This window comes from Vanessa atalanta, chromosome 17 (genome assembly GCF_905147765.1).
Source record: "Vanessa atalanta chromosome 17, ilVanAtal1.2, whole genome shotgun sequence".
Lineage (NCBI taxonomy): Eukaryota > Metazoa > Arthropoda > Insecta > Lepidoptera > Nymphalidae > Vanessa > Vanessa atalanta.
This window is the reverse complement of record NC_061887.1, coordinates 8,705,302-8,720,747: the sequence shown is the minus strand read 5'-3', so window position 1 is coordinate 8,720,747 and position 15,446 is coordinate 8,705,302. Positions and strand designations below refer to the sequence as shown.

Below are 15,446 nucleotides of genomic sequence, written 5' to 3'. Positions count from 1 at the left end.
TATAGTTTTCATTTAGATGTTTCATGATTATCTTTTCAAATATTTTAGAAATTATAGTAGCCAAAGAAATAGGTCGGTAATTTGAGGAGCTGGACACATCGCCCGTTCTATTTTTTATAACAGGAACAACAATAGTTTTCATAAAATCTGCAGGTAAATAGCTATGTTCGATACATGAATTGAAAAAGGTAGTCAGCTTCTCAAAAAGTAACTCAGGTGCAAATAAAAGGTGCTCGACGCTGAGCCCATCGTGGCCCGGAGACTTGCCGCGCTTCATGCGCGCGACACACTGGTATACGTCGTCCGCTGCGACGCGCAGCGTTATGCAGCACTCCTCTGCGGTCTCCGAGCCACCATGGGCCCATGGCCCACGAGTCGCCTCTACATTTTGATTATTAGAACTGATAGACTGGGACTGCATCGGAGGATTAAATTTATTTACAAACAAGTTAGCTATATTAGATGGGTCTTGGTTTCCTTCAACAGTCAAAGGCCTATTTGTCTTATAATTTAGTTTATTGGTTTCTTTCCAGAAATTCCCGAAGTCTTTATTACTTCTGTACGTGGCTATAATATCCATTTTTATTTTAGTTTCATTTAATTGACACCATTTAATTTTATTTTTAAAAATTCTTTTGCTATGTTTCATATCGTTATATACATTACCCTGCGTAGGTCGCCCATAAAAATTCCACAGCTGATAGTATTGCCTAGCTATAGCGTGGCAATCTTTAACATGATGGTTCCAACCAATGACTGGTTTTTTGTTGTTACGTAGTTTGCCCTGATATGACTGCTTGGCAGCTTTTTTAATACTATTTACTATCTGCTTATAATATGTATCAATTAACCTATGATGATGGTGACAATCATTGCATGAACCTACTTTACAGGTGATAGTGGGCCACTCATACGAATCCAAATACTTAAAACATAAGTTTGCATAATTACATTTCTGTTCCGGATTCCTAGTACCCCATATCACTCTATTGATTGAGTGACTGTGTGACTTATCTATCTTTGGTATTAACATATCAATATTGCATTTAATGATCATAGGGAAATGATCTGAATAATATATATCATTTAAAACATAAATACTATCAACAATATTTAAACCAGCCTCAGTAACAATACAGTGATCTAACCAACTCGTAGTGCCGTGCGCGTCACTTAAATACGTAAATGAATTCGATGATGTGCCAAGCAAAGCAAGATCGGCACACACCCAACTTTGGTCATTACAGAAATCTAACATCTTACCCCCGAATAAACTACTGGAGCGCGATACATCCGCATTAAAATCACCAAGCACTAACACTGTTTCAGTATCGTTCGTTTCGATAACCGCACTAATGACACCCAAACATTCCGTAAACAAAGGTAGGTGGTCCGCGTCCTCCGTAGGCATATATACCGACATTACTATGAAGCTGCGGCCGCCGGCAAGCTGAATACACACAGCCGCGACGCGCGTCGATCCGGTGTCGATTACTCTTACATTCGGATACACAGACTTTTTCCATAATATAGCTACTCCCCCGTAAGGTCGTCCTTTTAGTACGCCCGTCGTCGTATCTACCGCTGAGACTCCGTTACTAGAAAAATCGGGATGTATTTTGTCTAGGTAACCCAGGTCTTCTGGAAGTAGCCAATGCTCTTGGAGTGCAATAATGTCATGTTCTTCACATAGGTCGGTTATATGGTTAACACATCGTTTTATAGATCTACAGTTAAAAGAGACCATGCTAGTTCTCATTAATGAATGATGCAGCGAAAAGATCGACACGTCTATATAGCATCAGGCCTCGGCCGGCATTGTCTGTACACGGCGTTTACGCACACATGCGTACGCATTTTGTTCGAAAATAAGAATATCGGATTTAAAAAAAATCTATTGATTTTACTAAAAAAGTGACACCCAGGTTAAATAGTATATTGCTTGTAGAATAATCTGACAAAAAACCAGAATTATGGAACGTATATAAGTATAGTTATTATTGATTAAAAGATCTTTTTAGAGGTAACTTTGTGATTTTTTTCTATCGTACCAAATTAATTATATCATGTTTTCAAAATAACAAATACTTAGCATGTATCCTGAAGATTATCATATATTTTTTTCATTTGGTTTACTGCATTGGATCATATACTTTTTTGCATTATAAAACTTGCATTTAGCTCATGTAGTCCCCTTAATGGCGCATTGTAAAGAATTGTCAATAATTTACAGCACAAATGTCAATGGGCCGTTATTAACACTTATCATCTGTTGGCCACCATTTGCCAATCCGAATACCTTTTTTAAATAAAAACTTAATATCGGTTTTGCTCGTATATTTATACATGTATATGACCAATATTTCGACTTCACTTGATATCATCTTACTAAAATTTTAAGCAATAGCTTTAGAGACGATGTCTATCTATATAGGTATCTATTATATAAAGAAGTCTCTTTCCGCCTCTGTATAACATTTCTCGTTTATAGCTCTTTCTATTTCCATTAATAGAAAGAGCTATAAACGAGAAATGTTTTATAATATATCATTTGTAAAGTTTTTTTTTTATATAAAATGGCTGAAATACGACGTGCATTATCTAAAGAACAGCTTTCTTCACTGCTAACCCTTGAAAGTCAAGCCTTCACAAACAACGTACTAGAAAATTGTAGGTCCTTCAAATGGCCAACAGAAAAGTCCGCAATAATATATGTTTATCTTTTAAGTTATACCGTTATAACTATTTATACCGTTTACACTTGAGAAAAGATCTATAGATTATTTGCGATTCCATTTTCTCCACTCCACTCCAAATAATTAATTATAATTCTTACTTTAGTTGGAAAATATCAGCGATTTAAAATTACGCGCAACCAAAAACAATCGCTGCAAAGCTGATGTTTGACTAGCTGTAACAATAACATTTTGTCCTTGAAAGTTAAAAATACTCAAATTTGAATCTATAGACCGAGGACGGTGTTTGATCAATGTTTCACAATAAAATTAAGACTCTAGCCAATTTTTACATTACTCATATTTCCGATTTGTGACACATATATTCAACTTATTAATAAATAAACGTTATAAATATATAGTAATATGTTTACTTAATATTCTCTTGCAAAGCGGACTTTTAATTTTCCTTATAATAAATTGGACCCAAGTCGAAAGGAGCTAGTATTTCATAATATATTAAATAAATATATAAAAAATTACACCATACAGTTTATTATTTTAAAAAAAAGTGATGCATAATATGAACATAGATCTACATCTAATTGATATTTTTTTGTCATTACTATGTCAATAGGCTCACGCACACAAGACAAGACATCTTGTAATCACGAACATCGTTCATACTGTCGTCTGTCATACTAATGCACGCCGATAATTTAACGTGGATTGGGACCCCCTCGGATGTGAAAATTTGATGATAATATATATAAAAAAACAATGTATACGTTTTGAAATGAGTTAATATTACCAGACTGTATCGGTCAGCAATTTCTTATATTAATTTGCTTCAATAGCTTAAGAATTGTTTATCAAACAGTCTATGGCACCGACTGTTGTTCTCTTATCTATTCGATTTCCGATAAAACCTTCGCAATATGATCGCAAATTTTTCGAAGGCCGTGTCGAACAATATAACGGATAGCTATCGGGGTGAGGTCAGAGATAAGAGTCTCAATTTGCACTGGAAACTAAAAAGCTGGTGGTCAGTATTAAGATTTAATCTTTCATTTTTATAATAAGATTGTTAGATTAAGACCTAGATTTTCAACTGTTTTATACTGTCGTTTTATAAAAACATATAATTTGTGTATTGGTTAAACAACTTCAAGTTTTACGTAAGTAGATCTCGATTAATGATAGCCGTAAGTAAAAGTTAAGTTAATGTACAACCGTTGGACTGAGGCCCTCCTCTCCTTTTCAGAATGTTTTAAGCTGATTCCGCCACGCTGCTCTAATGCGGGTTGGTGAATTAGTGCAGTGGATGGCAGTGTATTCTGTCTTATTTTATTTATTACTTTTTATATATTGTCTTAAAATTAATCATAGACTATTAAATTATTTTATGCATAAATTGCAGTACCTTAAATATAAGCACATATATATAAATTTAAAACACATATCAACGCAATCCCAGAGCAATGGGTCGTAACGGCTGTGGTTTATATCATACAATTATTTAGGTCCCTGTAACTGAATACTTCTTATAACTCTTTCCGCTTTCGACAGAAGGCTTAGCGCCTGTAGAAATAATTGATAATTTAATTATTATTAATACTAGTAGATCTCCCTTAGATATTCAAAATTTTTTTAGGAATTTCGAAATCTATGTTTTATTTTGATTTCTGCAAACTGCAAGTCGCTCATCTACATTTGGCGCCAAAACTATGTAAACCTTATTTAAATGATATTTTTAACGTCAAATAGTAATAATAATCAAATAAGTACATTAGTTCAGTTTTCAAAAAAAAAAATTCTTTTTTCTTTTTTATACAGACCTGCTCTCTAACCGGCCAGTAACTTTTTTCCGCTCTCTGAAAATATTTTTTTTTGTTAAATTATAACAATTTAGTAAATTCCAATCAAGAATTATCTTTCATTTTTTACACATCTACGGCTGGAGCTCTTCAAAATGAGACTAACCATTTTTGAAGAAGAACTTCGAAGAAAAAATATACTTTGTAAAATTGTTAAAATGTAATCCTTTGTTCGTATTTTACTCGCACCAAAAGTATGAACAAGTCTTCAGCTCTATCGGTTTGATAAAATAAAACTGGTTTTAAGTACCTACGTTTGCAAAAAATTACTTGCACGCATGTACTTACAGTTAAATAAAAACTTGGAAAATCAAATAATGAAAACTTGGATAAGCCAATTAATCCACGTTACCCTTAGAGACAATCTGACAATGTTTCAAATTAAACCGTAATAATGTACCTACTTTAGTTTGGATATACATACATACAATCATACAAACATAATTTCAATACATACACGAAAAGATTAACGATATTTAAACAAGTATCGTATAGTATTCAAAGTATAATACTTTAAACATGCTATACTTTCAACGTTACATTCGTGCGACATGCGTTTCAGAATGCAGCCAATTATAATTACCACAAAGATCATTTCCAATTGTCTTTAATTACGCGGTTGATCGTGAATAATCGTTTAATATTGTTAGATCATGCTTTAAGAAGTATAAGAACGAATGTCATACGAACTAGTATTAGATTATGATATATTGGATGAGAAAAAACTGAAAACAACCATTTATACCAGATCCGAAAAACTGTTTATGCTATTTTTGGTTCATAAACAAAATAAACCGACATGAGTTGGTAAATGTAAGTTTTTCTTTTTCATTCGAATTCAGTATATGCTAGGTTTTACCGCTGTCAGCTGGTAGATGTTGGTTTTAGGAATAAAACAATGTGTAATTCTTAATCACTTATTTCAATTAACATCAGTCAAAGGTATCAAACGACAGTAATTAAAAAAACGAATATTATGTTTTTTTTTTAACATTTACTATGCCTTCAATGTAAATCCTAAGATTTACCAAGTGGTTGTAAAAGTTCGCATCGCAAACCTTTTTAGACATTTACAATTAAGAATTAGTAAATCTAAGGTTTTTCTGGAAAATCTTAGGATTTACCGTAGTTCGAACTTTTACAGTAACATATACACGTATCATTTTATGGTGAAAAACTAGAAATTTTAATTTAAGGTTTGAATAATTAAATATTGTTTCACAAATAGATATTGGTATTGAAGATTATTATAATATGGAGGACTATATTATTTCCTTTTTTATGTAATTTATTGTATGCATGTATGTGCGTAAGTGACTAGCACAGATACAAGCCACTATTAATACAAAAAAAAAAAAACTACAGAACGATTCGAGTCTCTTTACACCAGACGTTATTGTGTTATCGTCGTATAATGTAAATAAAAATATGTAGCATTAGGTAAATAAATACTTTAAAACATTGGGAGAAATTATTTCGTTTAAATAATATGAATACTATGAGATATCTAGATACGAAATGACATACTTAGATATAATATATGTTATATTTATCGCTTTTAATTGTCTAAATTAATTACCAATTTTGACTTCTTGATAGGCTTTATGATTAGAGCACACAATCTACTTATTATTATCGCAAAAAAAAACACTATTTCAAATTAAGCCCTCACAGATAAATCTATACACTGCACACTAATATTATAAATGCGAAAGTAACTCTCTCTGTTACCTTTTCACGCTTAAATTCTGAAACGATTTTGATGAAATTTGATTTGGAGAAAGTTTGAGTCTCGGGGAAGGACATAGGATGCTTTCTTTAATTCACCCCTCGAGGGAGTAAAATGGCGATTGACGATTTATGTGCTATAGGTAAAGTTTTATAAATTTCGCGCAGGTAAAGCCGATGATTCGGATTATATTTTTAACCGTGAAATTTTAAATGACTTACTAAACTTTCGAAAGATTGTGAACCGTTACATATTTACGTACAATTTAACGCATTATTTTTCAGTAGATTATAATGTATCGAAGTGATTTTCAGTTAGATTATGAGAACTCCTACCCGATCGACTGAAAAATGAAACTATTGAAATTTTTAACTTATAATTTATGATTATTCAATTTACAAACGTGCATAACGTTTGTAAATTAAATAATAATCGGTGACTATATATTGACAACAATCTTTATATTATCGTTTTTCGACTACAATCTTTTCGAGATATTTTATAATCTAACGGCATTTATATTGCTGTGATATATAATTTGTATAGTATATACGTCATACGTATTTATAACACTCGAACGTACACAACGCAATTAACAACTATCACATAACTAATAAAATCGCCCTTGTATTTTTTCATATGTTTCTACAATTGAGAACCATCGTCTCTGAAACGATTCAAGCTCCGGTTTTCATTGGAGGGAAATATCCAGTATATTAAAAACATATGCGAATCAATGTTATTAATCTTTAGAATTGGTTTATTTTTTTGTTTATATTTGGCATGATTAAGTAATTAAATTTCTTCTCTGTATCTTTTTTAGAAAATTAATTACAGAAATACGACGAAAGATGCCTTTTAAATAAGGCCTTTTCAAAAACTACACCGCTGTCTGGATTGCCTCTAGACAGAAGTGTGTAGGGTTTCATTCGAAGGCCCATGACTTCTGGGTGCCAATCTTTTTATGTTCTCTTTAAAGTATACAACAATGCTTTGTTTTATTTTAATATTACTGTTACTTATTATGTCTTCTAGAAGACAAGGTTATATATTAATTATCGTTACTACAAAAGTAACAGACCGAAAAATATTAGTATATTGTTATGTAATCAAAAAGTTAAACAAATTATTTACAACCTGTCGGAATGAGAAAGCTTGGGTAGAGATTTGAGATATATAAGAGGAAGATAATTTTTATTTTTTTGTTCTGAATAATTGAAACTTGTACCAGAAGAAACAGCACGTGTACAGAATGAATTTCATGATCATTTTTAAAAACATAATTAAGTAATATTAATAATTGAATATAAATCATACATTATATATTAACCCGATTGGATGCGTTACTAATTACCTATTTATCCATAAAATTGTTTTTATGAATTTAGCTTGTAAGAAATTTTAGTTAAAATTTTTAAAAATTTCGAAAAGTTAACGCTTATGACTTTTATGCGAGTTATTCGTTGCCAAGTCATTAATAAATACCTGAAATGAACAAGTCTGTAGAAAAAATACACCTTCATTATAATTCAAGGAAATCTACAGATTCCTGAATACATTGTTTTAACGTTTGATAATTTTATTGCTTGGAAGTTATAACGAAATAATTTCTAAATTTACGAATGATAAATTTTATTTTTTGTCCGATAAATTTATAATTAATCTTGATTATAAAATAGGTTATTTATAATACACTTTATTGATAAGTCAATTATAATCGATCCAATTATCATTTTGGTAATAAAATACTTCATCCATTAAAATATCAAAGAAAGCACGTATCAAGTATTGACAAAAGATAGTTATCACGACTCGGAACTAATGACCCAGCGATAGCTTCGTTTGTCGAATGGCTAAGTCTTATTTAAAGGAGGACTTAAGTTCCGGATTCGGTTACCAAAACATTATTTCACTTTTCTGTTAAAAAGTTCTCAATAGCTGTTTGATGTTTGAAAGTTACACTTTTGGAGGAGTTGGAGCGTTTACACTTTTATTGCTCGGAAAGAATATTAACCAATAAAGAGTATATCTGTATTCATATATGTATGAATAGTATTTCTTTCTTCTTCAATCTGTGCGAGTGATTTTGTGAAAGTAGCGCTATTTGATTTGACCAATGAGCGTGCGCGGTGCTAGAGTTGCCAGTCAGATCCCTATCAATTTTCCGAGACCATATAATATTATTGTTGCTTTCCAAGGTTATATGTCATATATTACACATGATATTCGACTACAGCAAGGTTAGCTTGTTTTTTTATTGTATCTTCTAGCGTTAAAAAATTGAGTGTTTAACTAAATTGTACACATTTTCGAGGCTTGCTATTAATTAGAAAAATAAAATTATCTCTATCTATAGAAATAAATCACAAAATATTCTTTACTCTATAATTTTTTTTTTGCTTTAGATTATTATGACGAAAGCTAGACGGTAAATTATATTACAAATTAATCTAGGATGCTCATTAGAGATTTTTTGTAAAATTCTTTCCTTTTATTTTTATAAGGAAAGAAGCTTTTGGTGTTTATTATATTTTCAATTTACGAAAAACAATTTCTGACGCATGTCGAGCATATTTGTCTCTTAAATTAGTCGCTGCGGCTCAGTAGAAACGAGAGGACTATGGAAAAATAATGACAACGGTAGAAAAAATTTAATCTTACCAAATTAGAAAAATAATCCAGTCCAGAAGTACAGGTTGCTAAGTACTAAATGCGTTGTTGCGAATCTTTTTTTGCATATCTTACGCAAGATACACTTCGAGCCAGCGCGAAGTGTGCGTTACTGACTTATTATTACTACTGACTACTGTAATACTAACGATTGTTGTAGATGCATAGAAAAAGTATGCCCGATACAATATGAAATTGTGCTGCCTTAAAGCGCGCTCTTAAGACAAAATAGAAATGTCTAGTAAATGTTGATACATAGTACGTTAACAATTGAACGATATAAAAAAGATCTCGGAATCATTTTGTTTACAATGTACGTGTCAGATTGATAACAAGAAATAAAATGGCGTGTGAAGCAGGAAATCAACTGTTCCACTAGTTCACGGATTTAGCATTCGGTCATGTTTACGTTTATTGTACGTTTAGTTACAGAATGTCTTCCAAACGGACGAAAAACTGTAATACATACAAAATGAAAATTAAATTAAATATAGGTATTTAAATTGTAAACTTATTGAAAGTTGTATCTCGTAAGTTGACAATTCAAATTATCGTAATTTATCCTACTTATTATTAATAAAAGCGAAGTGCTTGTAGTTCTAAGTTGTGGTTTTTTTATTTTTTTCTTATGCAGCGGAGCAACGTCTAGACTTGATATTGTAGATACAGATTATAACATAATTTGTGGGTTACTCTACTTTTTATATAAAAAAGCGCGGAAACGAATGTTAAGTGTAGGTAAAAGTTAGTGTATAATAAAAACTAGACTAAAAATTTATTTATCGACCTGTATGATAGTGTGAGTGAGTGAAAGTCTTCAAATAAATTTGATACATCCATAATACATTAATTACTTGAAAAATATCAAATCATTTTCAAGCTATTGATGTTACAGCCTGTGAAGCATGCACTTTCAATTAAATTATACTCATCTAAATGAATTACAAAGTAACAAGAACACCTTTTATAAATAATTAAATGTGAACTAACTTGATGAAAAACATATAATATAAAATTTTGCAATAACTCAATATATAAACAAATAAAAAAGAATATTTCACTCTCCCAGTCTCGAACCATGTAATTGACCAGTACAAATTAATTTTGTCAATACAAACAATAACACTTCAAATTATTTATTTTTTTAAATTTTATATTGTCACACTCTAACTGGGCTGTCTAGTTAAACACTGATTAATGTCATTCCATCATCACTGATTTGACATTTAAAAGAGGAAGACACATAGTTTTACCAATTAAATTTGTATTTACAATATATATATAAAGTACCTACTATTGGGGCAAATGTTTTAAAAAAAGTGTCTTTGCTATTGTTAATTTTTTATTGTATAAAATTAACAAGATATTATTATCTTTATAAGGAAGTAGTTGGAACATGTGCTTTTAAAAGTTAAATTAAAGTCTAGAGTATTTTTATGTCACTGACAGCTTCATATACTTGTTATTTACAAAATGCAATAAAAATTGTGCAACTGTTTTTTTTTCTTTTATGTATGTTTTAATAACAAAAAAAAATTTGTGAACTTCAACTGTTGATAAAGTAGAATTTATATATAATCAACTAAATTTAATCTATTCCTCTTTACTTATGTTATATAGGTGAAAGTGACTATCTGTCTGTCTGTTGCTATTTGGTACTGAACCAACTGGTATGAAGCAAGCTTGAACTCCAAGGACATAGGCTACTATTTTATGCTTAATACCTGGCATCCAACCCCTATAGTAACGCTGGGGATGATAACTAGTGTACAAAAAATCAAAAATCAAAAATTTGTTTTACTTATAAATATGATTTTTTCTATTATTTTTATTAAAATTAAGTACACTCTTACAATAACAACTAACATTAAACCTTCACACAAAAGGTGTAAAGATTTTTATCAGTAAAGTAAATACTATTATCGATGCTATTACTTTTTGAATAGTTAAGTTTATTGCCTATAAATTGACTATCAAGTTGCTTAATAACCAATAAAACACATTTTCAAATGATGATTGAAAAACAAAAATAATCAATAGATTGATTGTGCATGTTTTTTTTATTTCAATTAAAATAATTATTTAAAGTTATTTGCTGTCCTTTCTAATACTAAGGATTAATTTATTTCTCTACTTTATTTTAATCCTACAATTGAAAGTACATAGCATTGGAAGCAGCAAGAGTTCTAGTGTTTAGCTTGGTTTTGAGATTGTATTTTTTTGGGTTGACAGAAAGGCGTCCTCATGGTCAGTTGTCACCAACGCTCATCGACATTGGTACTGTAAAAAATAATATCTATCACTTAAATCACCAATTAGGGACTATGGTACCCTTGTGGTTGCTAGTGTAAAACAAAAAAAGCAATCTGAAGAATAAGTTTATTGAAGATATCGGCAACCGTAACTTTTTTCGAGAACAATAAATATAATTATACAAATAAGTTACCTAATCATGCTGTTTAATTTATATACAGATATCACCTAAATGCAAATGATATATATTGATATTTAAGTGTTTTTCAGTCCATAATATAAGAGGAGTTAAGTGTATCAAATTCTTTTTTTCCTATTATCATAAAATAAATGTTTAGATAAAAAGGGTAGATAACAAAACAATTGTAATTCCACAATTTCGTAAAGATAAATAAAATAATGTGTTTGAATATATATAGTATTATGTTCAGCCGCAAAAATACTATTTAAAAAAATTCAGAACTATAACTATGTTTATATCAATAATAATATAAGAAAAAACATTAATTTAAACACTGCATTGTTTATGGTTCTTAATATTAGCACAATTCTTGATGAACAGTTAAATAATATTTTTGGTGCATGTACTAAATAATGAACTGTGAAATTGTAAGGTAAGTAATAATAACATAAACACAACAAAAATGCATTGTCTATGTCTACTTGTAACAAATAAAACATTTTCTTCATATTGTTTGTTTCATAATCTTTATTCATATTAATTTAAAAAAGACTTACTTTAATTTTAAATAAACAAAATAAGGTAAAGTCACTTGTGCAACAGATTTTCAATAAATTAATAGATAATACTTGATAATGTCTTTTATTTCATTTTTTTCTTGGAACATAGGATTCAGGATTTTTGGGAGGATGATATGTTTATATCTAGAGAATTAAAAAATAAGTTATTAAGATTAATTAATAACACCTTTTAAACCAAATATAAAATGATGACTTTCACTTACCTCTCTTAGATTATTTGTATCCTTTATATTCTTGTTTTGTGAGAAAAATGTTCTTTTTAACAATTATATATTTAAAATTTGGTGTCCAATTCACTTTATCTAAAATATTAAACACACATTCACTGTTGTTCCTACTGTTTTCTGATTAGATCACCAGTCAGTGCTAGTTACGCTATTATTATTTATCATTTTGGTTTCACATATCAATTCACAATTCATTCCGTATTTTCATGTATTTATTACTACGGATGAATCATTTTAAAAATTGCTCATCGTTTTCGGAATTAAGAAAATCAAAACATACTTTTGACAATTTTGACATATATGTAGATTTAACCTCACAAAAATAATGAGAGAAAGTAGGTTATTGTTAACAAAATTAATATTTTCAATAATATTTACTGAACGACACAGTTTCAACTCGAGTACTGTTATGGTGATATTTTTTAAATCTTTTGTTACACAAAAATAATTCAAATAATGAAAATAAGGACAATATAGTGAACAGATAACAAAATACAATAAGATGACACTTCACACTTATTCACTTATGTATCAGATGAGAAAAATATTTTAGTTTGATTTCCTCGCAAAGTTATACTTTATTTTTTTAATTTTTTAGTAGCTATTAAAACGTTATCGCCACTCGCCGCTAAAAAGTAACAGCGTGATAGCGACAATACCGCTAAAGCGACGCCAGACGACTAATTTTGTAAGAAAAAAAACAGCACGGGCCGTACTACATATAAGTAGGTACATAGTCATTGCAATTATTTTATTTGACTGCATTATATTGCAATAAAGTTATGAAATACGATAAAAAATATTTCCGAGATACCTATATTATCTTAAACAAGTTTGTTCAAATACAACACTTTTGAGTGAATTTCGAGACTACTACAATTTTTTTTTCACGTTCTATAACTAAGAAATAAATAATCTTAATTAAAATAATTATAATAATTGTTGATTATCAGATCTTACCTATTGTACATATATGTATCGATTTTAATTTTAATTCCGTCTTTATATATATAATTTTTCTGTACGTGTGTATGTAACTGAACAAAACGGTTGGACCGATTTCGATGAAATTTTTGTGTATATTTTGGTGTCTGGGTAGTTTAGATTGGACACGGTAGAGAACTGACGATGTTATCGGGTAGTACAATTTTTATTACATCTGGACGAAGATGGGACGGCCAGCTAGTCTCAAGAAAAAAAATATTTTGGATATTAAGGAGTTTAATAGTTCGTATATGCATGTGGGCAAAAGGGGCAAAAGGGCTGTATTGCCAAATATGGTTGTTAAACTAAATCACAATAAAATAAAGCGGTAAATCTAACGGATGTTCATTCATTATAACGACAGTTATCCCTTATCTCTTTTATCACTTACAATCGTTTACGTCGCATCAATTTATCTGTCAAAGTGTACAGGCGTAGTTAATGGCCGTAACAAAAAATATAAAAATACAATTACGATGACTTATACTAGTATGTTGTTTTATGTTTTATGTAACGATCAATTAGAATAATCCGCCGTTAACCATAATTTTTGTGAAACATTATGTGGTTTCGGTGGTTTAATTGTCAAAACGGGTAAGCACCAACCACTCATTAGTCATCATATACTCGCATTATCTCGACAGCAAGGGTGGTACGTTTTTTGCCCATAGGATCAGATTTGCTATTCAACGGGGAAATGTTTCTAGTATTCTTGCCACCATTCCACGCGGTTGAGATTTATGCAGTAACTATTTCATATTGTACTCAAATTTTCTGACTTTTAAGACTTTAATAAAAAACTGCCAAGCAGCAATACTCTGCCAGCGTATGTGCAGGCAACAGCCAACAAGAGGTATAATTCAGTTCCCAAGGTTGGTGGCGAATACCAAATATTAGGAATGGGCTATAATCGATATGAATATATATTGTATATATAATATAGAATATATCTATGACGTGTCCTATTTTCCCGTCCGCCTAATTATTTGATAAAAAAGTTACTTTGAAAATATACAAATAAAAATTAAAAATAGTTACTGTACAAATTATGACGTTGTGGATGATTTCACTATAGTCTATTCCACAGATTCAGGTTTACGTATTTCATGCGTTTTGCTAAAAGCTCAGCTATAATGTACCCTACTAACAGTTCTTGATTAATATGTCTTCATTTTTAATACTTATATTCATATAAATTTTACTTCCAAACCTTCGATAACAGACGTTAAAAAAACACACATTCGATACAAGCAAAGATTATACAAGCTCTCGACCTGATCATGTCGCGTCAATTTGATGCCAAATGTTGTTTATTTGCTTTTTGTTTTCTTATGGTTGGAATAGATGTTTCGCGCTCTATCTGCCTTTTGTATAATAATTTCAGATCGATTTAATGTTCTATTTTACTAATGACTACCAAAGTAAGTTTCAGCAAATGTTAAAAATACTTAGTATACAATTTTTTGGTATTTATAGGTTTTGTTTAATTTTAATAAGATATTAATGATCATAATTATTTTCTTTATTTTACACGATTCTCATACATACCCACATCTATATTTCATCATAATAACGCAATGCAGCGATAGTATACGCTTTCGCGTAGTGCTATTTCTGATTGACCTGAAATACATCCATTGAGTAATATTGAGTAGACTATTTTAAAACTTAAGTTTATCTAAAGGCGTGAGATACGAAATATGTCTTTAAAATCAATTTTATATTATTTAGTAGAGGTTAAGAAACAGTAAAAGTTGTGTTTTTTAATTCTAGTACATATTTGCTGAAAAATATCAAATTAAAAATTTATTATTATATATATATCGGAGCGTGGTTACTTTAGTTGTTAATTTGGATAATTAATTAATCGAGTAGTTGGCAATAATGTTTGATGGCTGATTTACTTTTAAGAGCGGGTCACCCCGAATGGAGTTGTAAGTGCCATGGCAACGCGAGTCGTTATGTTTTGACAAGCTTCTCGAATGCGATGGTTGCTTGCAAACCCATTTGCTCTTAATCGAGATGAATTATTGTAATCCTTTGATATTATTGCGGTGTACGATTATTGTATCAATTAATACAGTGATTAGATGATATTAAATACGTTTTATTTTATGAATATCTCCATTGCACGCCCACATAGTCTTACAAATGTCGGATCAATCCCCGAACCCAACTGTTCGGCATCCTGCTTCTCCGACATATATATATATATATATATATATATATATATATATATATACAGCGCGCGAAAACGCTACTTTGACAA

At 30.2% G+C, this 15,446-nt stretch overlaps 1 protein-coding gene across 2 annotated transcripts in view; it reads right to left on the bottom strand.

Annotated features, from left to right (window-relative positions):
• LOC125070225 (probable beta-hexosaminidase fdl) overlaps positions 1 to 12,858 on the bottom strand; it is a 90,387-nt gene extending 77,529 nt beyond the window's left edge. For both annotated transcript variants that reach the window (XM_047679989.1, XM_047679992.1), the window contains exon 1: positions 12,170 to 12,858. The gene's annotated coding sequence lies outside the window, so the exon portion shown is untranslated. The remainder of the gene's footprint in view (positions 1 to 12,169) is intronic.
• Between the last annotated feature and the right edge of the window lie 2,588 nt (positions 12,859 to 15,446).